This window comes from Papio anubis, chromosome 1, assembly GCF_008728515.1.
Source record: "Papio anubis isolate 15944 chromosome 1, Panubis1.0, whole genome shotgun sequence".
Lineage (NCBI taxonomy): Eukaryota > Metazoa > Chordata > Mammalia > Primates > Cercopithecidae > Papio > Papio anubis.
Window position 1 is genome coordinate 184,747,759 of NC_044976.1, and position 27,833 is coordinate 184,775,591.

The 27,833-nt window shown below is 41.8% G+C and overlaps 1 protein-coding gene across 2 annotated transcripts in view; it reads right to left on the reverse strand.

Annotated features, from left to right (window-relative positions):
• The window catches only part of BRINP2 (BMP/retinoic acid inducible neural specific 2), a 109,767-nt gene extending 87,616 nt beyond the window's left edge, over window positions 1–22,151 (reverse strand). Inside the window, exon 1 of one of the 2 annotated variants that reach the window (XM_003893615.5) lies at window positions 21,303–22,151. The gene's annotated coding sequence lies outside the window, so the exon portion shown is untranslated. The remainder of the gene's footprint in view (window positions 1–21,302) is intronic. The other variant, XM_009195086.4, reaches the window with a different exon arrangement.
• Window positions 22,152–27,833: the final 5,682 nt, after the last annotated feature.

Here is a 27,833-nt window from a genome sequence, read left to right on the forward strand (position 1 = left end):
TTCTGCATATTGGCAGAGCAGGATAATTTTGCCTTTGTTCATTGCTCTAATGAGATATTTGTAGAAAGGATTGGGTAAAACAAGTTTTAAATATTCTGAGAGTTACATTTCTTCATGTTCTCACTCACCACTATAAATAATCCAAAATTGAGCTTAAGGTCTAGCCATTGGTCACTGGTAGTAATAAAAGTTGAAACTCAGCTGTACCAGGGAGATGAGTGATGTTCTTAATAAGACTAGAGCTAGGATGGGCTCATTTTCTCCCACAAACCAATATGTATGCACAGATCCAGGCAGTAGTAAGGGAAAAAAAGTAAGTTAGACTGAGTTGGACACCACACAGCTTTCACAGCGGGTCTCCCTAATCTCACACCTGTATTTAGGTAAATAATTTCCTTCTTAGACTAATCCTTTGGTAATTAACCAGACCCATTCACCTATAGCAGAAGTGGGCATGCCCTGGTACACTGAAAAACCCGGGTATCTTGTCTCCACCACAAAAGGTCAATCCTCTCCATTTAAAGGAGATTCAAATCAGAACACTCTTAACTTTAGGAGATTGATGAAGATTCACCACCAAAGATGAGAAGTAACAAGAGGAAATTAGGTTTACAGAGACCCGTATTATGTCTGCTCATAGCAGAACAATTACTGGAATAACCGCTCCACTGTGAAAATGAATCCCACACTTAAAGATATTTCCCATTATTTTCATTATTCCAACTGATTGATGCCACCTTTAAACCTATTTGAAAGAAATATGGTCTTTCATTGTATTCTTTTATTTTTAATGTGAGGTTAAATCAAGATATGCATTAAAGAAAACACAAGAAGAAATACATGTTTTATATAACAAAGAAAATAGATCTTCTCTTTGTAAAGCAATTCATTGTAAATTTCTAGCTTAAAAATCTGTTGTTGGAGAACTGCACATTATTGGTGTTTCCAGTTTAGGTCCCTTCTGCACACATTCGAGGTGAAAGACACATGAATCAAATGAACCAGGTTTAGAAAGGGACTGCCAAGGCTGGGCACGGTGGCTCATGCTTGTAATCCCAGCACTTTGAGAGGCTGAGGCAGGTGGATCATGAGGTCAGGAGTTTGAGACCAGTGTGGCCAACATGGTGAAATCCTGTTTCTACTAAAGATAAAAAGTGCCAGGTGAGTGGCATGCCCTCAATCAACTCGGGAGGGCTGAGGGCAAGAGATAAACTGATCATCAGGAGAAGCGGAGGTTGCAGGTGGGGCGGAGATTGCCTCAGCCTGGGTGACAGGTGAGACCATCCTCGACAAAAGAAGGAAGGGAAGGGAAAAGGAAGGAAGAAGGGAAGAAGGAAGGAAGGAAGGAAGAGTAAAGGAGGGGAGGAAGGAGGGAGGGAGGCAAGGGAAGAAGGAAGGAAAGAAGGAAGGAAGGAAGGAAGGAAGGAAGGAAGGAAGGAAGGAAGGAAGGAAGGAAGGAAGGAAGGAAAGAAAGGAAGGGACTGCCAGGCCATTAAGTCCTATCTCCCCAAGGGCTCCTACAGTTTGTTCTCATCCTCATATTCTCCCGAGTTTTATTCAGTTTAGCTTGAGATATCTTAAGCAATGGTTTTCCCAGAGGAAGAGCACTGGATTACAGAGCTTGCCATTAGAAAGCACTCCCAAACCAAGACTTAGCTGTCCTTTGAAATTTAGCCTCAGAAATGTTCTACGTGCAAATCACCACTTATTCAGTTAGAACACAAGTTTCGATAGAGTTTTTTAGCATTGAGATCCTGGATTTGTAAACTAGTGCTCTGCGGTTGAAAAGCCAATAAAGACATTATACTTTTGACAATGCTCTCTGGAGAGTTGATGACACAGCCAGGGCCCTTTGCAATATAAACGTGTTGGGGTATTTCTCTTGACTATTGAGGGAAATATTGGACTTTATACCATTGGTTAAGGATGATGTAATAATAAGGACTACCATTTATAGACCAGGCAACTGTGCTGAGCCCTAAATTGTCTTATTAGTCCTCACCATAACCCTATGAGGAAAATACACAAAGAGCATCTACATTTTCTAAATGAAGAGGCTTAGATCTGTTAAAATGACTCACCCATGATCACACAACTAATGAAGCCCAGAACTGAAACCAGGCAATCTGACCCTGGAGTCTGCTGTCTTAACCATACCCAACTGTGTATCCACTTTGCCTGAATCCAAGCAGATAGACAGGGGCCCAGTGCTCACTTCCTGTCCTGTGAAACTAAGGTCCATTAGTGAAGAACTATCAGCAGGGTCCAGTTTTCCTATAGCTTCTCCAAAGGGGGATCTAACTCCCCCTTTACTTACTCCCACCAGGGGAACAAGGAGAGGAGAGAACGGGAGACTGCCAACCTCAACAGATGGTACGTGGGCTGTTTTGGAGACGGGAAGAGGGAGATTTTTGCTGGCTGACAAAGAACAAGAGAAAGAGATTGCAGAGAAGTGTGACATAAGCAGAAAGAGCTAAACTTGAAATATATGAGGAAGAGAGAAAGATTGAGGGATAGGGACTGCTCTAGGGGACAGATGGGTAAATAGTCTTGAAAGGACATGTTTTAAATGTCACATAACTCCAGCCTAGTGAGGAAAAGTGAGTGAGGAGAGAGACAGGTTCAGAAACAAGAGGAGTGAGTTCCTCTCCATAGAGTTTTTGCAGCCTTTCAGCTGAAAACCAGGAGAGACCTATGGAGGGTTCCCCCAAATAAGGAGTCAGGGATTCATATTTACTTCTGAAGGCAACTTGCCCATCATTCTAGTCTAGAGTCAGCCTAGCAGAAAAGAAAAGATGAGGGTATTCTGAGGAAGCTTGAATTTTATTAGGCCCTGTCCATTGTTAACTGAGTTCCAGAAAGGAGGACAATGAGATGTAAGGGAATTTCTGTTCTGTTGAAACTTATAGATTCACCACCTGTTACCGAGCTCCATGGACTCTCCTCAGTCTTGGCTGAGAGCATGCTGATGGTGTGATCAGTGTCCCACATACTCCCCTTTCCTTTCTGCTTGCAAGCCAATTTTAAATTATTTATGCACATGACTTAACGTTAAGATGGTTTATTCATGAGGTTGCCTTAGGAGACAGGAGATAGACAACCTGCTTTAGTGAGAGTCTCTCTGGAGAGTGGCATCTGCACAATGTGTTACTCCATCAGGCTTTATGAGGACAAAACATCTCAATGTAGAGGCCTCTGTTTAATGATCAATGTTACCTAGTTCCCAAGTTGAGAAGTATTTATATTGACACAGTTGCTGGAGGTAAAAGATCAAAAGATGTCTTAGCTCCAGACAGGGTAAGTCTGTGTTAAGAAGAACAGATTAGTAACTCTGATTGTTTGGATCTGTAACAAGTCTTAAGGTAAATGACCACCCCAGAAGTAATTTACCATTGTTGGCTATGGTTCTTTTCTGGAAGAGAGTGGTAGTGACCAAATGAATCATTCTGTCACCTCTCTACAACATTCACTGTAGACAGGCGCTTGGCCAGAGGCAGGACTGTCCTGAACCTTATTCTGGGAGGTTTGGTCACTGAAGTTACCAAATGGACCTTGTTGACAAACAAGTCTCATCTATCAAGTGACTCAATGGCAGAAAATCTTACAGACTGCATCATAAGAAAATCCAAAGTACCTTTTTTTTCAGCTTCCTTACTTACAGTTTTTGGTCATTAGGGTTTTCAGAATCAAGTCTAACTGGAACTATTGCTTTCAATTAAGATCATAGAATATATAATCATAAGTCTTAATTGCATTAAGATCTTTAAAATGTTTTATCATAGTTATGACTACATTAAAGACATTAAGTGTGTCTCTCCCTCATCTTCCTGTAGCCTGGCCTTCTTTACCTGTGCAAGAATCCTCTTGAGCTACCGATTTCTCTACTATTAGTGTGTACCTTGTATTTTTAACTTGAAAATATCCAGCTAATGAAACTTAGAAAATATGAGTGTTTTACAAGGTATGGGTGAATAGGGTGAGTTTTACTGTAAACCTATACACTGCAGTTTCTGCTTTTGTAAAAACAGCTCTCAGGAAAGACAGGTGTGGGTTTATTTTCTATAAACAATTACTGAGTTCTTAACCTATGCATAATACTGAGTAGGGAGCTCTGTGAATGAACAGAAATGTCAAGTGTAATACGTGCTCTCAGCTCTCAAGAAGCCTACTGTGAGAAGAAACACGTGTACCGCAGAAGCTGAAGTAATGAAGAGTTAAATAGATATCAAAGAGTGTCATGGGGCAGTTACTAGAAAAAAATGTATTAATTTTCCACTCCATGGAAATTCTCCAGTTATCCACATGGCTCATCCTCCCACCTTCTTCTTCTAGTCTTTGCTTAAATGTCACCTCTTCCTTGAGGTCTACCCTGATCATTCCATTTAATCCTGCAACCCTTCTCCAGGGCTCCAATCTTCTTTGCTATATTTTTTTCCATTGAACTTATTACCTTCTAACAACAAATACAACTCATTAATTATGGTGGTTTTTTTTGTTTGTTTATTTGTCTTCTGCAACCAAAACATAGGCTTCACAAGGGTAGGGGTTCTATTTTTTTGTCTGCTATATATATTGTCTGCTATATATGTCTACTAATAGTAATAATATTTCCCTAGCTCCTAGAAAATGCCTGGCACCTTGAAAGAGCTCAATAAATATTTGTTATTCTTGTTATATGAGCTTGAAATTAAACTAGATGGAATAAGTATGAAGCTGAGTAAGTTACAGTTCCTGCTGTAAGGAAGTCACAAAATGATGCTAACTAGAAAGATAATAATAACAGCAAGAATGATAGTTGTTATTTATCAAGCAATTATGAGCCAGTCACTGTGCATAACTTGTTTCACTATTTCATTTAATTTTCACAGTAATATTTTGAGATATATGTTATCTCTATTGATAAGAAAATAGAAGCTCAGAAAATTTAAATCTCTGTCCCTAGGTAACACAGCAAGAGAACAGTTGTGCTGGAATTTTAGATCAAGACTCTGTCACTCCAGAATCCATGGATTATTTTTTAACCTTTTAAATTACAGAACATTTCCAAACACATACAAAAATAGAAAAAAAATCATATGGTTAACTCCTCTATCCCTATCCTATCACTTAGCTTCAAACAACAAATGACAAATCCATGGCGTACCTGGCTTTGAGAGCTCATAGTCCTAACTACTTGCCATATAATTAAATAAGTGGAATAGAACATTCATTGTTTAAGAGCAGAACAAGAGTGGAAGTCAACACACATGAGTGGTTGAGAGGCCTTCATGAGGTCTGCTTTGGCTAAACTCCACCTTCTCCTCCTCCTTGCAAGCTGATCCTCTAGGTTTCATAAGAAGCCCGAGAAGTGGCAAGGCTCTGTCCTCACTCCATGCCTGACCTTGTGCACAGGATGTGTGAGGTCTGATTCAAAAGAAAATGGCATAAGAAGGACCCATTTTGGCAAGTGAATGTGCTTAGTTTGGGAAGAAAAAAAAACTTGTGCGCTTCTTCATCATTTCCAAAGGGTCTGGGTCTGGAGGAACGAGTTCATAAAGTAGCCAAGGATGAAGACCAAGGACCAAGACCAGAGAGTTCAATCTGGGCTTCTGGGACTGGTGACTGATGATAGGCCAGCCAGCCTGGATGCGCCATAAGCATTTTCTGTTAGGTGTGGCAGGGTGAGGGTTAGGGGGGCACAACACACTAGGGCAGGAAACAGTTGACTTAGAAAAGCCACAAAATTTGGGGTAGAAGGGGAAAAGGCACTGGGAAAACTGATTTTCCTAAGATCTTGATAGGCTTTGAAACGGTTCTTTCTAAGCATCCATCACTGGAGAGCCAGACCTCAGTTTTCCTTCCTGCCACTTCCCGTCCTCATACCTTTTCTAACTGGTTGAGAGGAAGAATTGGCAGTTTGGGTCAGACGGATCTGACTTAGGTTTGGACTCTGCCTCTCCCACTTGTGTAACCTCAGGCCAAGAACAAACTTGCCTAAATCGCCATTAAAAGGGGCATATTGTTTAGTTCACATTTGTGGAGTGTCTAAAATGATGCCTGGAATGTGTTGGCTCTTTGAGAAATGCCCCTTTAGTGTGATGTGATACTTCTTAAGCATTTGTTAATGAAGAAGATGCGAAGTTCCCAGTGGAATACGCCTACAACTAGCATTATTCATATTTTTACAAAGGAGAAAATTAAAGTACCCAGGAATCCTGGTTGGATTATAAGGGCCACTGACCCACATCCCACATGCATTTTGGAAGAGATCCAGGATCTGGAAGCCAAGAGTTTTCTTCCTCAATTCCCTCTCACTTCCCAGGGTCCTAACTTTGACCTCCATTACCTCTACATAAACACCTATGAAGGCACAGACAAGGAGCGATCTCACCCTCAGGACCTAACAGCACCAGAGGCCAAACACTGCTCTTGTGGCAAACATTGGAATAAACCATATGTATACATATGGCTTACAACAATGTTTTAGGTTGGTGCAAAAGTAATTGCAGTTTTTGCCGTTACTTTCAATAGTAAAAAATCGCAATTACTTTTGCACTAACCTAATAGTTATCATTAGTCTATCCTCCCCCTTATTTTTTTCTGTATTATTAGGAAACTCGGGGCCGTAGAAGTGAAGCAACTTGCCAAAGGCCAAAATTGGAATTGGAATTGTGTCATCCATAGAGCTTGCCCCTTCAGGGATACCTCCTGTGCCCAGGAGCAGTGAGAGGGTTGAGAGTAGGGTGGAGTGACAAGGGTCAGCCTACTGTATTCCATATCAAGTTGTCAGCAGGATGGCCAGATCTTCAACCCAATTTGGGATTTGGTAGGCACAGGATTCTGCACCTAATTGCTATCCATGAATCATCCTTGTCAGGTTGTTTTGCTAAGCATATTTTGTGTTTAAGTACAGCAAAATCTTTCAGAGGTTCAGGCAGTCATTATAATAAATTATCTGATGAATAAAGGGCAATGATCACAGGCCCTCATGTATAAAGAAGTATCCTGCGGCATTGAGACAGCATAGCTCTGGAACAGGTTATGTCTATTGGGAGCTCGCTCCTCACTGGCAGTAATTTCCAGAACACTGCTACTAGAGGAGAGGCTGTCTGATAGAGCTGTGAACAGGGTAGGCTCTCAAGGCACACTGCTTGGGTTCAAATTCCACTCTATCACTTCCTACGTTTGTGATCTTTAGGGAATTATAAGCCTTTCAGTGTCTCAGTCTCCTCTTCAGTAAAATGGGAATAATACAACTGTCTGACTCATAGGATTGTTCTGAGAATTAAATGAGTTAATACATATTAAAAACATAGACTAGTGCCTGATCAATATTAAATGCTCAATAAAGAATGATTATGTTTGTTTATAAATACTTCTTCAGGCTGTAAGATATTCCACATGGTTAGTGATTCTCCCCCAACTCTGCATGCACTTTGTTCATTCTCTCCTCTGGAAATTTAATAGGGATAATATGGCTGGGCTGCAATATCACCCTCCTCCTGTAGGTGGTTCCCTTTCCCTTATGGCAGTACTTTCCATAAAAAATTCATTAATATTTAATAGGTGTTTGGCAATAAGATCAAAAAAAGTTTCATGGTCAAGATATATTGGAAATACTTGGCTAAACAAAGATAAAACATGTTTCTTTATTGCAGACCTTTTCAGACCCCTCTAATGTGATAAGTGCGTTGTAAACCTCTGAGTGCATATGAGGGGATGGGTGGCAAGGAGGGCATGTTCTCCAACTTTTCTAATCTCCGAACCTTTTTTTTGCAACATGACAACCATTACCCACTTAGGCGACATTAACATTCTACCAAACTGAGTATGGGTAACATTTCATTTGGATTGCCTTAAAATGATATTTCTCAAAGTGTGGCCTGTATATCATCTGTTTGTTAAAATTCAGTTTTCTGAATCTCACACAAGACCTACAGAATCAGATTCTATGGAGGAGGGGCTGGGGATTCTGCATTTTAATAAGCTCCCCAGGTGCACATTGCATTTTGAGAACCACTGCCTTAAAGGAAACACATCCCTAATTTTGCAATGTATACATTTGAAATCCTGAACACTATCCTTAACAGGAAAGATAGTTTTGTTAACTTTCTAGTAACCCATATCTTAATGAAAATGGGTATGGTGGGGTAGCTGATGAGGTATTGGGGTTTTTGTTGTTTTATTTTTAACTGCATAAACATAAACGTCATCCCTGTGCTCAGTATTGAGCCAGGGAGCTGGGGGAAAAAATGGTTAAAGAAAAAAAAAAAGACTCAGGCTCTACCTTCAAAATGTTTACAGTTTATAATTAAAAAGGGAAGCAGACAGTACTTGGCCTCTTTGCATCATTGTAGGACCTAGGCTGCAGTCATCTTAGAAGTCAAGTTCACGTGAGAGATAGATGGCTCATTCTAGGAATCAGAGTAGGGAGAGAAAGAATTTATCTTCTAGATGGCTCAGTCATGAATGAGCCATCAAGATATTGGTTTTGTTTGTTTGTTGCTATCCTGAGAGTTGGGGTGGGGCTGGGGAGAACCATGTAGTAGAGGACTGCATACACAAAAAAATCAGATGAAGCAAAGGATGAGGGTGAAGAGTAAGCGGGGAGAGGAGACCTAATAACTGGATGAATTATGGGGAAAAAACCCTGCTGACTCTGTTCAGTTTAAGGTGAGAAATAACAGGATTAGAATGTCAAATTGCTGAGTCCTACAAACCTAACCATAAACCTCCTCTAAGCTGTTCAGCTTTTTTTCTCCGTAGTCACTAATTAAATCATGCCTTGAAAGAAATAAAGTAAAATAAAGTAAAAGCCAAATGCTTTTTTGAGTCGAGTAGATTACATACCACTGGCCTATAAGGAGCTGGGTATCTGGTTGATGTGTAGGGGGAACTGAAAGTGGAAGGAAACAAAGAAAATAGAGCACTTGTCTCTTCCTTAAAAAAAGGTTTCATAATTATTTCTCATTGAATGTGCCATCTTTGTAGCACCTTACTTTCATATGCAGTCTCTTTTCCCTAACTAGCAGTAATCGAAAATATGTGGGATTCCCTTTTCAGTGTGATTTATGTAGAACTGTAAACCAGAGGAACCCAAAGCACATTATAAACAGTATTTGAAGTTCAAAAATTATTCATGTCTCCAACAGGAAGAATGACCAGGGAAAGTTTAACATGATGGCTCACCAGTTCAGTATCCTTTGCACCATCCACGCCTTTTATCCAGAAAATATCTTCATAAACTGTTTGCTTTCTTGAACATAAGCTTGCTACATTGGTACATTCCCAAGTTTCTTCTCACTGATTTAATGAAAACACAGTGTCTGTGTCCTAAGCTTAGTATCTCTGTGATCAAATATCTGATTCCATCACCTGAGGCCATGATGAGTCCATTTTTTCCTGTCACTCTCCTCTCCTACATGGGGCAGATCTGCCCATCAAATAAGAATTTAACCAACTAAAGCCCTAACAAAGATATTGCTGGTCCTGTGTTCTTCTGTTGTTTGCCTGAGCAAAATCCATCATTACTCTATATGCATATGGCATGTGTCAACTGTTTTAAAATTAGCCAATTTTCCTAAGCATACAAATGGATTTTTGTCATATCACATGAACCATATATCACAAAAACAAACCAGTTTTTGTTGTGGCTTTTTTTTTTCTTTCCAAAATACATTAAGTCTTTTAAAGTCACTGCCAAATCCATTTTGCTCACTGCATTTGTGAGATACATTTAAAGAAAACAAGCAGAAAAATAATCAATCAATCAATCAAAAAAAGCTCATACACTGCCGTCACCTGGAAAGAAATCTAGTTCATTACCAAACCAACCACACCTAGAAGGCTGGATTGCTTCACCCTGCTTTTAAATAATAAATAAATACAGCATTTACATGCTGCCCTGCACTGAGAGTTTGAGACAGGGCAAAAATTAAAAACAAAAAAACACTAAGTTTAATAAAAAGAACTGTCATTTATGGAGAACTCTATATATCAGACTTGATGAGTGCTAATTCTGCATTATTTCATTTCATACTCTAACCCTGTGAAGTGAGTTGTACCACATCCATTTCACAGATGTGCACCCTGAAGCTAATGTAGTAAAGTAATTTGGCAAGATCAAATACATGGTACATAGCAGAGCCTGCTAAAGACTTGAACCCAAGTTCACCATGCCTGAGTATCTTCTCTCAATGACTATGTTGTCACATGTGGGAGCAAAAAAAACCATCGAAACTTCTAAAGACACGGTATTGAGGCACCTGGTTTCTTCTCTTCATTAAGGCTGTACTGGCGCGTTCTGTAAGGGTTGTAGATCAGAGCAGCCCTCTTTGGGAAATTCTGCTTGAGCCTCTGCATAAAGCCTCCAAACATTGCTAAGCTCAGGAGTGATGCAGCGTATATAAACAATCTAAAGAATCGGCAGCTGTCTGTATCGTTCGTTTTGAAGGGCCTACCATTCCTCTCAAAAAGGAAAAGCACCATGTCTCACTTGGGTTAAAATCTGTAAATTTCTCTTTTGAAATGCTCCAGTGTTAATTGGGAGGGCAGCACATTAAATCATTATTAGTCATTAATACCTTAACACAAATTAGTTGATCAGGTTACTGAGAGGTGTGAAGGGCCCTGGGGGAAGGATATTATCTTGATGGAGGTGGTGGGGAGTTGCCAAGGAGGGCAGTCTCTGGATTGCTGTAGGGTCTGAGTGAGGCGCCGGCGGGTAGCTAAGGGAGGATGGGAGGGGTGGGGCAGGGAGGGAGGGACGGGACCAGGGCTAATCAGCTTAGTTCCAGACAGGATTGCTTCTGCAAATGTAACTGTCCCTCCCCACTCCTTTTCCGCACACGCGCACACACACACGGGTCCCCTGCTGTCCCTTTCGAGCTTGCGGGAGTGTACTTACAGGTAAGGGTTTTAGGAAAGGTACCGGTCACTCCTCGGCAACCTCCGGGGCAAGAATCTCGCCTGCGCCTCCGCTGCCAGGGGCTTGTAACACAGCTTTTCGCCTCTAGGGGTCTCTAGTGCCCCGAGGCTTCCGGAGGAGGCTGCCCTTGCTCCGCCGTCCCTCGCGGCTCAAATCCCAAAGGTCGGAGATTTCAGAAAGAAGAGGCGCGTGCAGGGCGCCTCCCAAGACCCCGCCACCCGCCGGCACACCAGTCAGCCACCTGCCCCTGCTCCTGCCTAACGACGTATTGATAAATGGCTGAACACCGAGTGAGGGGGAGGCAGACGTTAGCTGCCCCCACAGTCCTCCCTTAGGTATTTCTATGTCTCAAGGGGATTTCAAGGGCTTCCCTCTGCATCCCCACTTCACACTCTTCCAGTAAACTCAGTCCCCGGAGCTGCCAGACTACAGCTCAGCAGGAGTCTCCGCGCTCTCAGCCCGGCAGCCTCGTGGTGGGGATGGGGCATGAAGCCGAGTGAGCGACAGGGCAGGCCCCAGTCACCAGCTCCCGGCTGCAGCTGGGCCTGATGCTCTGCCCTCCCTGGGCTGGGGCTCCCCGCGAGGGAGGACCGCTGCCTTCGTTCTGGGAGACCTGGGTGCCCTAATGAAAACAGAAGAAAAAGAAAATCACAACTGAGGAGTACTTGGAAAAAGTACGAAACTTTGAGCGATGCACCATTCCTCCCAATCCACTGTTGAAGAGGCTGCAGGAGTTGATGGCAGAATTCTGGCTTTCTAATTCATCCTGCAACGCGGGTTTGAATCCCAACCCCACTACTCACCAGGTGTGAGATCTTGGGTAATTGACTTAACCTCTCTGTACCAATTTTATTTTTTCATCTTCAAAACGAGAATAATAGTATCTACTTCATAGAGAGTTGTTAGACTTGAAAGAGATCTTACAGTGCATACTCTCAGCATCCAGTACAGTGCCTGGCACACAGCAGGTGCTTATTCATAGACATTGAACTCCTTGCATTTTCAATTACTGAGAACAAGGGAGAACAACAGTGATTGGTCCTAGTCTCACAGAACTTCGCAGATGTTTCTGGGTTAGTGAAAGTCTTATATTTTAAAATCAGTTTTAATATATTATCTGTGATTTTAAATGAATCACAAGTTTTGCTTTTCAAAGGACTTCTGCAGCGGTTTTCAATGTGTTTTGAATACCTTTAGGTTCCAAGGAGTTGCCCTGGCGAACACCTGTGGATGAGGAAAGAGAAGAAACAGGTGGCAGAGCTCCAGACCCCCTAGGCCTGCTCCAACCAGAGAGCTGCCCTTTTATCTGCTTTATATATTGGACTTCTAGGTAAGGGTTTATTGATTAAAGTCTTCCACTGCTTTTTTGAGAGATGAAAACCACTGTGAATGTGTCCTTGTATAATTCAGGGAAACCTTTTCCTTCAAGCTTAAGGATGCTCAACTCTGCTATTTGTCAATCATTGTCTTTAATCTTTACAGTTTTTGCGCAACGTAAGGTGTAATATCCATTTTGCTAGGTGGGGATACTGAGGCTGGTACAGGTCACACATAGCTGAGGTCACACAGTGGGTAAGTGACCATGACCAGATTGATGCCCAGGTTTGTTTCACCCAAAAGTCACCCACCCCATTGACCCTCAGAGCCACCCAGGGTGGAAGGCAGAGGGCATGGTGCAGGGGCAAAAGCCCAGAGTCTGAATGTTGGTTGCTCCTCTATCCTTTGCCTTCCTCAGTTTCCATATGCAAAACAGAAATGACACTTACTTCATAAGGTTGTAATAAAAATTAAATGAGATAATATAAGTAAAAATGAACCTAGTACAATTTTTATCATAAAATAGGCATTGGGAGTATATTAAATATGTATGAACTTGTCCCACCCATTTCATCTGCTCACCAAATAATTTCTTTAACCTTTTATTATAAGAGATATTCATTCAGAAGGTATAGATGCATGCTTGTGTATATACGGGGTGTGCGTGTATGTGAATACATATGTATGTATGTGTGTATAGATGTGTGTGTGTAGATATAAAATTGTAGAGCAAACCTGCCCTCAGGTCAAGAAACAGAACACTGCCAGCATCTCAGAATCAACCCCCTCCACACACCCTTCCTTGATCAAATTCCTATTTCTCCCTCCAGTTCAATTCACTTCCCATCTTGTTAAAAAATAATTGTCTTTTCCCCTTTTACTCATGCCTCTGGGTTGTCCCCAGTCCTTTTGCTCTGCCTCTGTCTGTCACTTTGCTAAGGTTCTGAGTGACACGTTGTTCACAGGAGAGAAGTGAAATAAAGTGGTTCAGCAAAACAGGTGTATGTGTGTGAGAGAGTGTGTGTGTACCATGCTTCCCACCCTTGTAGGATGCCCCATACTGGACACCTTCTGAGATATGTCTTAACCCAAAAGAACAGGAGGGACAAGCAGATTTATAGGGGATAGGTTTGGGAACATTTGGGCTATTTGCTGTACCCCAAGACCATCCAGGCTTGAGTGTGGTACCTCTAGCAGTGAGAGGTAAACATCACAGCAGCTAGTGTCTTGGTTACATAGAAGAAACAATTTTTCTCCTCTTTAGATTCCCAGATCCAACTCTAGAATTTCTCCTTTTCTCAATTGACAAATTACACCTCAATTTGAATGTTACTTTCTCTAAGAGACTTTCCCTGACCAATGCCTCAGTCACTCTCTCTGACAATACTCTATTTTATCTTCTTCATTATCAGCACTTGAAATTATTTATTTGTTTATATTGTTATTTTTCTGGATACCATAGTAATAAAGAATGTGGACTCGGGGTCTAAAGTTGATTAGAATGCCAGCTCCCCTAGTTACTAGCTGTGTGGCCTTGGGCAAGTTACTTAACCTCTCTGGGCTTTCAACTCATCATCTATAAAATAACAAACCTACTTACCTTACAGGATCAAATGAGTTTATTTGTGTAAAACTTTAGTACGGTGTCTGCCTGACACTTAAGTACTATTAAAGTGTTAGCTATTATCGGCAATGTCCATAATAACCATGATTATCATGACTATAATCATATCTTCTGTCTAGAATGGACGCAACTTGAGGGCAGATCTTTTATCTGTGTTGCTGTTTGCTGAATCCTCAATGCCTAGGAATATGACCCAGCACTACACACTCTTAATAATATACTCAATAAATATTTTCAGAGAAGTATGTCTTAGAGTCTCGATCCCAGCCCTGCTGCTTGGTGCAGGAGATGGCCATATCAACAAGTCAGAATGGTGTGGTGAGTACAGAGCAAAAACAGAATTTGAACAAGATGTGTAGGAGTCTAGAGGGGGAGGCAATTAATTCTGTCCCAGAGACTCAGAGAAGACTTCACAGAGGGATACTATTTACAGAGTCTTGAAGCTCAGTAACCCTTCAAGAAGCAGAGAATAGGACAGGGGAAGATTCTGCATGAAAACAATTCAAGACCTCTAAGGTTCCAGAGTGCTGAGGGAGTTGCCTGGCGTTTGAAGTGGCTGCTGTGAGAAGCAGGATGTAGGAAAGATGCACAGAGAGGTTATTGGACCAGCTCATGAAGGAGCTCCTGTTTGTTATGCTAAGCAACTTGTTATTCTGACAGTAGTGGGGAGTCGCTGGAGAATTACAGTAAGAGGAAAAGCATGGTCAAATTTACCGTTTTGAAAGATCCTCCTGGCTGCAGGGAAGAGACTGGACTGGCTAGCCTTCAAGGGAAGAGATACAGAGATCAAGTCCTGGGAAGATGCTGGAGAGAAGGATGAGAGCCTGGCATCAGAGAGTGGCAGGAGGGGTGAGGAGGAGAGGATGGCTTTGAGAAATCATTACGCGGTTGACCCTGTCAAGCCTAGAGGATTCATTGCATGTAGGGGCAGTGTGAGAGAAAGCAGAGCCCAGGACAATTTACATTTCTTCATTATCCCTCTGGAAGTCAGGTGGATTTTGGTACCTTTAACCAAAGCAGGAATTTGGGGAAAGGAATAGTTTGGGATGTGAACTGGTGCATACTGAGTTTAGCTTTGAATTTTAATCTTGGTAATGTCAAAGTGAAGGCCTTTAGTAAGAAAGAGTGTTAACATTTGTTGAGTATCTACAATGTACCTGAAACTATGTTTGGCACCTTACCTATTTTATCTTACTTAACATTTAGAATAACCCATTGAGAGATCTAGCATTATTATTTTTTACTTTTATAGATGATAAAACTGAAAATAAAAGAGGTAATACTCCCTCTTTTATGTGGTTAACGTGTACGAACAGTAAGTAGAGTAGTTTGATTAAGCAAGATTGAATGAAGTAAATAGAGAAGGATTAGAAAATACAGTAACAAAGGTAATTTGGGGCAGGTTATGAAAAACTTTGAATGAGAATCAAGTGAGAAAAAGCTTGTGAAAACCTTTTGTGAACTATAGAATGATAAGCAAATATGAGTTCAAGTTGTGGCCAAACTTATTGCAGTGAATGACAATAATGACAACGAATGAGTTAAAATATTCAAATCTGTAATTTTTAAAAATTCGATTATTGTGTCTTCTTCCCATTCTTCTTCTTGGTCCACAAATTTTGTTCTTGTTGTTGTTTTGTTTGGTTTAGAAAGAGTCTTGCTCTGTTGCTCAGGCAGGAGTGCAGTGGCGCAATCTCAGCTCACTGCAACCTCTACCTCCTGAGTTCAAGTAATTCTCCTGCCTCAGTCTCCCAAGCGGCTGGAATTACAGACTTGCACCACCACACCCAGCTAATTATTTCACAAAATAATCTTTAATGCATGGCCGCGCCTTTCTTTCTCCCCACCACACTATCAACATATCTGATATGAAAACAAAAATCTCTCACAAGGAATGATCATAATGTGGTAGAGATGAGAAGAAAGGAGGGAATTTGAAAGACAGACATACCCAGCTGATCCCACTATTGTGTCCTCACACTTTGGAGTAAGACCCTAAAGATTAGTTACTTGGCTATTTCTACTGTCATTCAAAAACTCGAAAATATTAAGATAAAATTACCAAGCCACCCACCGGTTCATTCTTTGTATGTGAGCTGAGAGCTGCAATGCTTCCCAAAGGCTTTGGGTGGGCTTAATTACAGTTAACAAGGTCCATCTTCAAATAAATATAGGTTGGTCTATGCTATTTGTGCCCTTCTTGACTTGAAATTTTAGAAATACATGCCTTAAGGCTCGCTCTGGGCTGCTCCTGACCCCTCCCTCCATGTTCTTTCTCTTTTTAATGTCTCTAACTCCTCCTATTTCCTGCCTCTGCGCCTTTTCCCCATTAACCTGTCACTACTTTGCAAGGCCTTTGCTAACACTGTCCAATAATAATAATAATAATAATGCCAGCCACTTACATAATTTTAACTTTTCTAGTAGCCACATTAAAAAGTAAAAAAGAAATGGGTAAAACTAATGTTTATATATTTGATTTAACTCAATATATTCAGAATATTATCTTTTTAACATGTAATGAAGATTTAAAATATTGATGAGATATTTTACATTGCTTTTCTTTTCAAATCAAGTATTCCAAACCCAATGCCTATTTTATATTTACAGCATACATTTCAAGTGCTCAAGACCCACATGTTGCCAATATGCTATCATATTGGCAAGTGCCTAGAGCTTAGTCCTGTAAAGTACCAAATTGTCTTCTCCCTTTGCCCAATCCAGAATTCCAGAAATGTTTGCATTTCATGTGAGCCTCAGTAAGAGGAATAATGGGACTGGCTGTTGATGATTCCATGCTGTGTTAATGCTACTCAACTTTACTTCTCTCTCCATGACAGAGTGACAATTTAAAGAGGGGCTGACCTGCATCCTAATTGGTCAGACGAGACTGGTTTACCGTAGCCCCCAGTTTGAAGCATAATTCAGCTGTCTGTCTCTTCCTTTCTAGATAGAAGAGACTTTAATTCACAACTCTTAACCACATGCCCTTGGGCCCGGATCTCTACTCAGCCCCCAAATATAGCAGTGGATGCTTCTGAATAGTAAAGAGAAAAGGCATCATGCCCACAGTCCAGCTGCACAGTCATTTAACACAGGAAACAAGGGTGACAGCAAGTTTCAGGGAAGGATTTTCAAGGGAAAGTAATGTCCTTTGAGACCTGTTCCCTGAATAAACTCCTAGGGCTAAGCAACCAAACAGACTGGGTTCTTGGGAGTTTTACTTTTGACCTGGGAGCAATTATGGAGTGACTTTAGGTAATCCTTTCCACTTTCATGCTCAGTGGGAACTTCTTCTATATTGGAATGGGGCCACCCAAGCCATCGGTGACCTGCAGCCTGAAAAACGTCCCAAACCTTGTGAAGACCAATGACCAGCGTGATTGTGTTACCAGTCCTCTCGCAGGCCCTGTGCTTTGCCTTGACCTTTCCTCTGGGAGAGATGCCCACTGTGGGAGCAAATGTGTGTGGCTGGCTGGTCACAGCTCTCTCCTGGTGGGCCCTTCCTTGGCATTGCCCAGGCTGGCCAGCTGGCTCTCCCCGTCCTGCCCAGCTGAGCAAGCACAGTACCCTGTGGTACAGCTTCAGGCAACACTGCATCCCACCCCTCCCTGCTTTTCCGTGGTCTCCTCCTTAGTGACTGCTACAGCGTATGTTTTATTAAAAGGGAGAGAGAAGGGGAGACAAGAGGTTATGTGCATGGGCATGCTCAAGAATCTTAAGATTGAAAATCTCCTCTCAGTGATAAATGCCTAAGGGGTTTGGCATTTTGCCAGCTCTAAGAAAACCCCAGGAGGAACATTTGGGTGGAGAAATAGGAAATGGAGGAAAATCAAGGCTCTCTCTTAGGAGATTCTGATTCTAAAATATGAGAATTTTGTGTGTGTGTTCTCTTAAAATTTGCTTGCTTGTCCACAATATCCTCATTCAGGTTTTTTGATATGATATTTATAAGCTCTCTGAGGTTGAGCAATACTTTTCCCACAATATATAGATTAGACTTGAGGATGGGTGGAAGGCCAGGCAATTTTCAACGTCTAATTAGATGCCCAGCATTCCAGAGCACCCTGCCTAGGTTCTAGGGCAACTTCCTGTAGACCAATATATGTTTAAAATAATTTAACCATCACGCCTGTAATCCCAGCACTTTGGGAGTCCAAGGTGGGCAGATCATGAGGTCAGGAGATTGAGATCATCCTGGCTAACACGGTGAAACCTCGTCTCTGCTAAAAATACAAAAAATCAGCTGGGCATGGTGGTGCCTGTAGTCCCAGCCACTCGGGAGACTGAGGCAGGAGAATGGCGTGAAGCTGAGAGGTGGAGCTTGTAGTGAGCCGAGATCGCGCCACTGTACTCCAGCCTGGGTGACAGAACGAGACTCCATCTCAAATAATAATAATAATAATAATAATAATAATAATAATTTAACCAGGTGTATAGTATTTCCAGAATGCAAGAAAAGAGGTGGCCCAAGGAATCAAGCAAGCCTCGAAGTTTCCAACCTTCCCAACAGTGCTGCAGTTATTATTTCTGTCAGTTAGAACCCTTTCCCTCATTCTTTCTATCCAAACAAATCCCACCCCATCCTTCATGGCTCAACTCAAATTCTCCTTCCTTTGAATACTGATAGTTCTCACTATCTGTACATATCAATCACAGATGAACTAGTTCGGCCTTGTGAATTCTCTGGTACTGAATTGCTGTTTAGAACCTACGTTGTCATTTCCCTTTTGTCAGATGTGAGCCTAGTTTCCTAACTAGACTGCAAGATCACTGAAGGCAAGGGCAAAGGCCTATAAGACTTTTATTCTTCACGGCTTTTAAGTTAGTCCCAGAGGAGAAACCCTGTGTCATTGTAAATCTCCATCCTTATAAAGTACAGAACAACTAATTCAGATTATAATTGCTAAAATCAAACTATTCCTTAGAAGAAGCCCATGGAGTCTGGGGTTGGTTCCAGAGTGATGAGACTCGGATCCCATTCCATAGTGTCCCTTAAGTGCTGGGTGACCCTGCATAAAGCAGTTCCTCTTTCTGAGGTTCTCTGCCCTCTCTTTTCCAAGAAGGGGGTTGAAATCATTTTAGCTTTACTTCTTAGGGTAATCAAAGATAAATGAGACAATAAGCTGTGTGAGGATTAATTAAATGAGCTCTGTAAAGTGCTCTCAGCCCTTCGGAAGAAGATGCCATCATAAAATGTATGCAAGGTCTTATTATTTAAGAGAAAGAGTCGAATCGCCAAAAATACACTGCGCAGTGGGGAAAACAAAACACTAACCAGGAAACCTCAACTAAGCATCCCAGTCAGCAGAAAGTGCCCACGCAGATGTCTCAAGTCCCTCCAGATTACCTCTTGTTTGTGAGTTGGGGAGGGATTTCAGAGCAGTGCCTCAAAGGAGTGTATCATTTTTCTGCGATACTCCCCAGTGGCTAGCCTGTGTCTTGGGAAAGGGGATCAGGAGAAGGTGATGACGCAGGGTTGTTCTTTGCCCTTTGGCCTTGCTCAGTAAACAACCTGTCAGGAGGCCAGAAAGGAGCACCTAGAAGATAACTTTGAGGGCCAAAAAGAGAAGATGCTCCCCATCTTCGAGACCAGCCCCATGCTGACAGAGCAGGAACCTTCCTCCTTCCCCAGCCGTTTTTTTCTCACCTCCTTTCTTGTGCCCACACTGCAGCACACATCACTCCATTCTAGGAGACAAAGCCAGCTCCATTTTTGGTGAAGAGGGGAAGTAAGAGTCAAGAATGCTTTGTCTTCTCCATGGCTGCAGCCCAGCTGTCAAACACTTTGGAGCCAGCTGACCTCCAGAAGGGGAGACTATGGTGTGACATTTGCTTCCTTTCTCTCAAACATTTCACAATATACATGCTCTGTGCCTTTTCAAATCATATCCTTCTCAAAAAAGCAAGGCATGCATCTTTTCCTAGAGTAGGCAGCAGCTCTGATATTGATAAGACAGGATCATTGTAGCAGCATTTCTTGGTCATGCCCTCAGTGCTGCAAAACAACTTATTCTGGGTGAAGGAGGACTCCAGGGGGTCATGCCTTAAACAAATAACATACACACAACTGTGTGAGTCAGGAGGGAAAGCACACAAACTCCAGCATCACTTTGCTGTTGTCTGATGTCATCAGACTGCCCCCCAGGGGATTTGGTAAAATACTTTAGTTGCTTGGTTAATACTGGCATTGCATGTATTTTAGCTAGCATGGTCAGAGAGAGTCACTTCAACATGCACATGTCTGGAGAAGGACAGAGGCAGAAATACTTGACTTACACTCTACCTTTTATCCCTCTGATTGGTCTATGCTGATATAACACTGTCCCTGCTGAATAAGGCCCAGATTACCCAACTATAAGCTTGGACTTTTATAATTGTTATCCTTCTAACAAAACATTTGTTTCTGCTCCTAGCACCCTGCTCCCAGGGCTGCAAAGAGCACACACACAGTTCTTTACAGAGGGGTCTGTTCAATCACGTTACAGTGCATTCGCTTGAATATTAGTTAATATTTGGCTTAGGTCTATATACCCTGGATAAATATGTACCATGCAGAGGGACTGCCTGGCGAGGAGAAAAGTCCTCTGGGCTGGAAAAACAGCTCACAAGTTCATGTTCCTACTAGGCAGGAACACTCCAGGCATCCGTGGTTTGGGCAGGGTGCTGCACATGCTTGGTTCTTCTGTGGGCAGCCTGCTTCCTGCATACAGCTGTGAGCACAAGCACACATACACACACACCACAGGCAGCATTCGACAGTGTACCCAGATGATCACAGAAACAGAGAGAGAGATCTGCTAGATGATATCAGCACATCCCACCTTTCAGCACATCAGTGTCTTCCCTAGTGTCTCCAGTGCTCTGCCAGGCTCAACTCAATCAATGGGGCTTCTGCCACCACTCTGGGGAGACTATTTGCAACCTACAGGGTTCACTGTTTGGAATTTTATTTTCCTGACTGCATGCGCATGGGAAACATGCCATAGGGCTCTATGAGCACGATTATATAGATATCGTGCATTATAACCTCCGCTCTTTGGGGTCCTTCCCAAACATAATGAACCTCTCAGCGTCAGCTGGGCAGGCAAAAGTCCTCATCATCTTCTGCAATTATGCAGCCCTATTGCATTTTCTGAAGCTAATAGGAGTTGCACTAACTTTGAGGACTTAAACCAGGCAAAAGCAATATAGGTCAGGCAGGGTGCCCAAACCCTGTGACAGCCATGCAACACCAGGAGGCAATACCAGAGCGATCTCTCGCTCAACCCCAAAGTCCATTGCTCAGCTCCACAAGACAGCAACTAAGAGAGGTGTCATCATTCCCTCTGCCTGCAACTGCCAGGCACTAGGGCAAGAGGGTTGTTTGAGAGCCAAATGGTCCCTTTACCAATGGACACACCAAAAAGGACAATGAAAAAGGGGAGAAAAATCACCGAAACCCTGCACTGTTACCTTGAATCCTTGCAAGAGCCCTCCTTGCTGTATCAGCTGCTCCCCAAACCTTCAACGACAGGGAGGAGACTCCTAAAAGATTCCAGGTTTTTGTGCAACATCTCCAGTGGCAGCTTTCCAAAGTTTTTACTTCATGATTTCTTGTGGCTCTTTCTCATTTGGGGAAACGCGAATGCCTCCCCCTCAGCGTGTGAGAGGGAGCGGATGTCTCTTTTCAAATTCTCTTGCTCCCCGCTTTACTGTCGGTGCCGCCGCCGCTGCCACCGCCGCCAACGTTAGACCACTTGCCTGCTGCCTTCCCGCTGAGCAGCCAGGATCCTGGTCTCCCAGAGCATCTTTGAAGTGGGGCTTGGGCACTGAACCGCGGCGCACGCGGGGTGGGAGAGGTAAGGAAAGTGCAAGACCCAACTGGGGGAGTCCCCCTGTCCCTCCGCCGAGGAGAAACCCAAGATTTTGCCTTCTTTCCAACTCTAAAGAGACTCACCCACCAGCTCTCTCACCCGAAATCACAGACTTGCACATGGGCAGAGACAGGTCTTCCGGCTTCACCGCTCCCTTGGCTGCCTGCAGACCTGCCCCTGACCTCGGAGCGCACGGCAGGTGCACATCCCTGGGCAAGTCCTAACGAGATCCTCCGAGCTCAGCGTAGGCGCTGCCAGCGCAGCGGCGAGCAGCTTGCAAGGCAGGCGGATTGCATCTCAGAGCTGCAGCCCGGCGCGTCCCCGCTCCGACTCCACGCTCTGTACCTAAGCAGTGTCACCTGCAGACTCAGACACCAGATGAGTGTCTTAAGATAACAATGCTGCCCTGCCTGCCTCTCTCTTTCTTTCTTATGCACGTAGGTTGGCAGCCAATGGGACACAGCGCCACACTCCCCACAGGTGCCCATTGGCTGGGCGGCTTGGCAGGGGGCGGGCTCTGAGCTTCACCGCTGTCTCCTTTGGTGAGCTGGCAGGCTGGGGTAGCAGCTCTGTTAACCCTCCCAGCGTTGCAGTGGGGACTTTTTGGTGTGGATAAGGAAGCCTTGGGTGCATTCACGGGTAGGGTGTTCGACACTCTAAGAAGGCTGGGGAACAAGAAGTAGCTGGGGAGCTAATTACATTTTCTTCTAATCTTCCTGAGTTACAATAATCATTTGTCCCAGCCCATTTTGTTTGCTTGCTTAACTAGAACTCCCAGAGACTGGGACCCATCTGAGCCATTTCCCATCTAATTTGAGGTTTTATTTGGTTGTTTTGTGCATTTTTTAGCCTCTTGGATTACTTAATTAGAAATGAGCCCCCAAGTGAGAAATAGTACACACAGACAGACACACACACACACACGAGATCCAAGGGGGGAGAGAGGTAAAAGAGAGCAAGAACCCAGTAAGATGGCTAGAGAGTGAAAGAGATTTAGAGGCCAGGACAGCTAAATCAGGAAACATTCTGTCCCCACACCAGGACTGTAAGGACAAAGGCAAAGAGGAGAACTTCAGGTTTCTGGGGAGAGATTAAGTTTTAAAAATGTCCTTCCAAAAAAGGGAATTGTTTTGCCTGTGGTGTTTTCCCTCTGTGTCTTCTTTCACTTCTGTGTGTGTCAGGAAGAGGGACTGTGCATCTCCGTTTAGTTTTTAAAGGAAGACTAGAGAAATCAGAACAGGACCAGCCTTGTTTCTGTGAAGCAGGTGCTGTTACTGGGCCTGTGAATTGAGAGAGAGGGAGGGAGGAAAAAAGAGAGGGAGGTGCAGGGAAAAGGGAGGAAATGAGAAGGGAAGAAAATATTAACTTTACATTGAAGTGTGAAGTATGTATTTATGATGTCCTCATGAGGGTACAAAACTGAAATATGTCCCACTAACTAGTGTACTAAACTAGATTTTGGCAAGAGCATGGGAAAGAGAGTAATAGTTGAAGAGAAATCCAATTCAAGGGAAGAGCTGGGGACTGGAGCTGTGGAAGGAACTTGGGAGATCCATGCTATGTCGTGTGGTGGGGGAAGTATGAAGAAGATAAATATATAGTCAGAAAGGGAGAGGAGTCTTTCAATTTAGTTTCCTTAAATGGAAAGCAACATCAGAGATTATTTTGTAAAGAACTAGAAAAAAAGTATGCAGAGATTTAATGAATGTTTAAGAAGTACACATGGAGATTAGCTAAATTGCATCAAGTAGCTGTAAGTTCTGAATGAATAAAGAAAATTTAGAAATTTTAGAAATTTAGAAATTTTCTTTATTCATCCCCTCAGACTCACACATCTATCACTTTCACCTATGTTTTCTTCTCTGTATCTTATACAACTTTGAACTTCCTTCTGCATACTGCAAGTATCTGTTTGCCTAAGCTACAAAACATGCCAGAGAATGGTGGTCCCACAGGGTCCTAAGCTCTCTGTATAGAATAAAGTATCCAAGTGAGCCACTGAAAGCCTAATATATTGCTACCCAACTGCTGAGTTATTTACTTTTGTGATGTCTAGAGACAGAGACCCACTGAACTTGTCCCAAGTGATAACACACTGAAATGTTAAAATAACACAAGGGAGTGGGTAAATGGAGAGAGGGGTTGAACATTGCTAATTTCAATGGAAAGAATGTTAAAATTTCCAAAATCTGTAAAAGAGAGAGGAAAGAGGTGAAGGCAGATAAGAAGACAACTTGAAAAAGAAAACTTGCTTGTGCTTTCTTCTCCTGTAAAGTCTGAAGCCATGTAAAAAATTTTAAAGAGGCAGAATATGCATTAAGAATGGCCACAGGTATATAGTTTGATGAATCTTTGCCTATATATGCATCAATGTAACCATTACTCACTTTATTTCCAGCACCCCAGGAAGCATGTTCCTGAACTTTCTCAGTTAAAATCCCCCAGTCCCCAGAGATAACTATATTCTGACTTCCATAACCAAAGACTAATGTTACTTGTTCTTGAACTTTGTAAATATAGGATCTTGGAGTATACACTCTTGTATCTTGATTCTTTCACTCATCATTATGTCTCTGAGATTTAGTCATGTAGTTGCATGTTTTATTGCTGTGCCCCATTCTATTACATGACTACATGACATTTTTTCATTCTGCTCCTGATGGATATTTGGGGTGTTCTTTTTTTTTTTTTTTTTGCTATTTTAAGTAAACTTGTTATAAATGTTTTTGTGCTTGTCTTTTGGTGGATGTATGTAATCATTTCCTCTGGGAAAACACCAAGGAATATAAATTACTTAATTTGCTTTGACTACTACGCTGGAGAAAATCACCTGAAGATGACTCTGAAGCCTATTATCTTGCCAAAATAACTGAATAAGGTGATAGTGGGAAGGACTATCGCTACTGAGTACCAACTAAATGCCTAAAATGTGTCACATTCTTTATATACATAATCTCATTTCCTCCTCACAACCACCCCCAAAACTATGTATTATTCCTGTTTTGCAGATAAGAATATTGAATTTAAGACCCTGTATTAGGAAATAGCTGTTGCTTTCCTGAGTGTATGTATATGTGTAGATATGTAGATGTTGGGGGAGATGTAAATAAATGCCTAGGGAATGGAGCTAGAGGAAGGGAAGTGATGGAAGTTCTCACTGCATAGGTGCAGCAGGAGATTGGCTTGGAGAGATGGGACAATCTGAAGAATAAAGAGTGTTGCATTTCAGGCGGACAGAATGTTATGGGAGGAGTGAAAATAGGAAATAGACTTTAATTTGGTGGAGAGATTGTGTGTGTGTGCGTGTGGTGGGAGGATAGAGATATTGTGCAGTGAGCAATCTATCTAGACAAACGGTGTGAGATTTACAAGATTTTTAAATTTCTAAACCATGAGGTTTGAGTTTTATCATGTAGAAAAAAGAAAAACTAGAATGACATAATGAAAGTGAGATTTCATGAAGATCAACCTGGTAGTTGTGTACAGAATATGTTGCTAGGAGGGAAAGGAATCAAAATCTATTTTAATAGTCGAGGAAAGAGGCCATTGGCACTTAAATACACGAAGGTGTACCTCAGGAGAAAAGTGAAGATTGGAGATAACAGAGCTTGCTTTTTATAGTGTTTTAAAGAACAGAAATTTTCTGAGAATGAATAAATGTGATGTAGTCATGTAATGCACTAGTACACAGCAGTAAAACATTGAACTACATGGATAAATCTCACAGACATAATGATGAGTGAAAATACTAAGACACAAGAGAGCATATACTCTAAGATTCTGTATTTATAAAATTCAAGAGCAAGTAACATTACTCTTTGGTGATGGAAGTCAGAAACATTTTCTGTGACCTGCAGGGGTGAGCGGAGATGATTGGCCCCATTTGTTGATGGGGAACTAAAGACAAGAATGGTCCAAGTTTATCTCCAAATAGGAATATTATGAAGTTAAGTCTTTAATCCAGTTCTATAATTTCACTGTATCATTATGCCTCTACACAAAGGTGATGATCAAGATGCATAACATTTTCCCCCATCTCATTCAAATGTGAAACATTATGCACTAGAGATGGCCTGGTTTCTATGCACTTCAAACTTTATCCACATCTCTAGGTATTTAATTCCCTAAGAAAAGGCCATGTGACATTATTTCCATTTTTACAGGAATCAAGTACCCTGGAATAATATATTCCCTTTAAGAAAATTCTACAGTTTCTTTTGTTTGGTTCTTATTTACAGAGAGAGAGAAGGTCTAGAAAGACTTGAGATACCAACTACCAACTATTCCCAACTCAATGTACATTTTAAGAAGACTAGATATTGACTTATTAGAAAATCAACCCTAAGTGATTCACTTGGGCTTTCTAACGTGACTCAAGACTCTTCAGAGAATTAGAAAGAAAGATTTCAAAGTGACGGTAGATTATATGCTACTCAAAAGCAGTAGGAGTATTCTTCTGGCTGTGCTAAGCCTAATGCTTATGATATGGTAGGTACAGAAACATTTGCTGAATTAATTACTGTGGTCCATAAAGCCCAGTGATTTATCCATGGGTGTACCCTAGTGTACCATAACTATATAGTGGAAAGAGCAGTGGGCAAAGAAATCTTGTTTGTGGTCTTAGCTCCACAGAAGATAGATCACTATTTCATGGGCCTCAATTTCCTTATCTGTTAAATGAGAGATTGGATGAACACATGATCAAGTACTTACAGGCCATTTCTCACATTCTAGTATCAAGGGTGTTTTCCTGGCATCCACTATAATTATCCAATGGCAAATAACCTTGCATAAATAAGTTTAATAATAGATCGTTTTATGCTAGGGAGAACAGAATGAAAGAGATATTCTGTTTTTTTCTGACTCGGTTTCTCTTAGGGGAGCAATGACGATGAGGATGAGTTTTCAAAAGGTCGTTAGCTGGTACATATTTTTTACAGTAGTTTACAGTATTTTGCAATGCTGCATGGTAAGATGCCTTGGGTATAAAGTAAGTTAGGTATAAAAACTTAACTAATAAAGTATCTTTGTTCTTCTTTCCTTTGCATATGTGGTAAATGATCTTTCACTACTTTAACATTACCTTAAATATGGCTTATTTTCTCTATTCAATTAGTTAAACCTTGTAAAATATATGGCAAAAGCGTTTTTATCCTTTAAAGAACATATTTTCACATATGCCAACAAACTGACACCAGGTAGAATGAAAATGTAATTGTTTCTTAAGCAGGGGTCCTCTTTTAGAACAGTAGTGAATTATATTTCTAGAGTGAGAACTACAAATAACACAGTCTTCATAGCACCTCGTATTGAAGTTAGCGTTGACCCAATAACATCGGAGGGACACGTTTTGGAAATAAGTTATTGGTTATCATGTGAGAGAAAGTTCAGTTAAATGTCAGATTTCAGAATAGACAATGTCACTTTTCTACCACTGTTTATTGCATATTGTCATCATTTTTAAAAGGCAACATTGTTGAGTACTACTGGGAACAGATCTTCTACGGGTTTTGGTGCTGGTGGTGGTAGTGTTATTCTTCAGAATACTTACGCAGGGTGCTGAATATCTGCCCTGTTGTACCCTTGACTGGACTGGGATTGACTTAGCTCATATCCAAGGATATTCTTTTATTACTTTTCCATCTGTTAAGAATGCTTAGGAACTTTGGTTTTTCTCACAATTTCCTTCTAGCTTTGTCCTATTTACTAGATTCTCTAAAATTAAAAATTCAAGATTTATTTGAGCTAACTCTGCTTTTTTTCCTATCATCTATAGTATTCCCCAAATCATCTTTTTATTGGTTACTACAGATAACATTTGTGATAGAAATGAAAGGAAGCAGAGAGAAGTTACAAGTAAAAGTTTTGATCTCCTGCTTAACTGTGCACCTTGCTCTGTTGTGCATATCTATCCATCCATCTAACCCAGTATAACAAATATTTTCTTTAAATATTTTGCAAAGGTAGTGCTAAGTAAAAATATGCACATGTGCATTCCCAGCTGCCGTTCATCTTATGTACAAATCCAACTAGTGGGGCGGGGAGAGGGCGGAAAGCAAGCCTCGGACAAGCTATAATACATCCACAAAACCATTGGGGGAATTTTCATCTACCCCCACCGCCCCGCTTT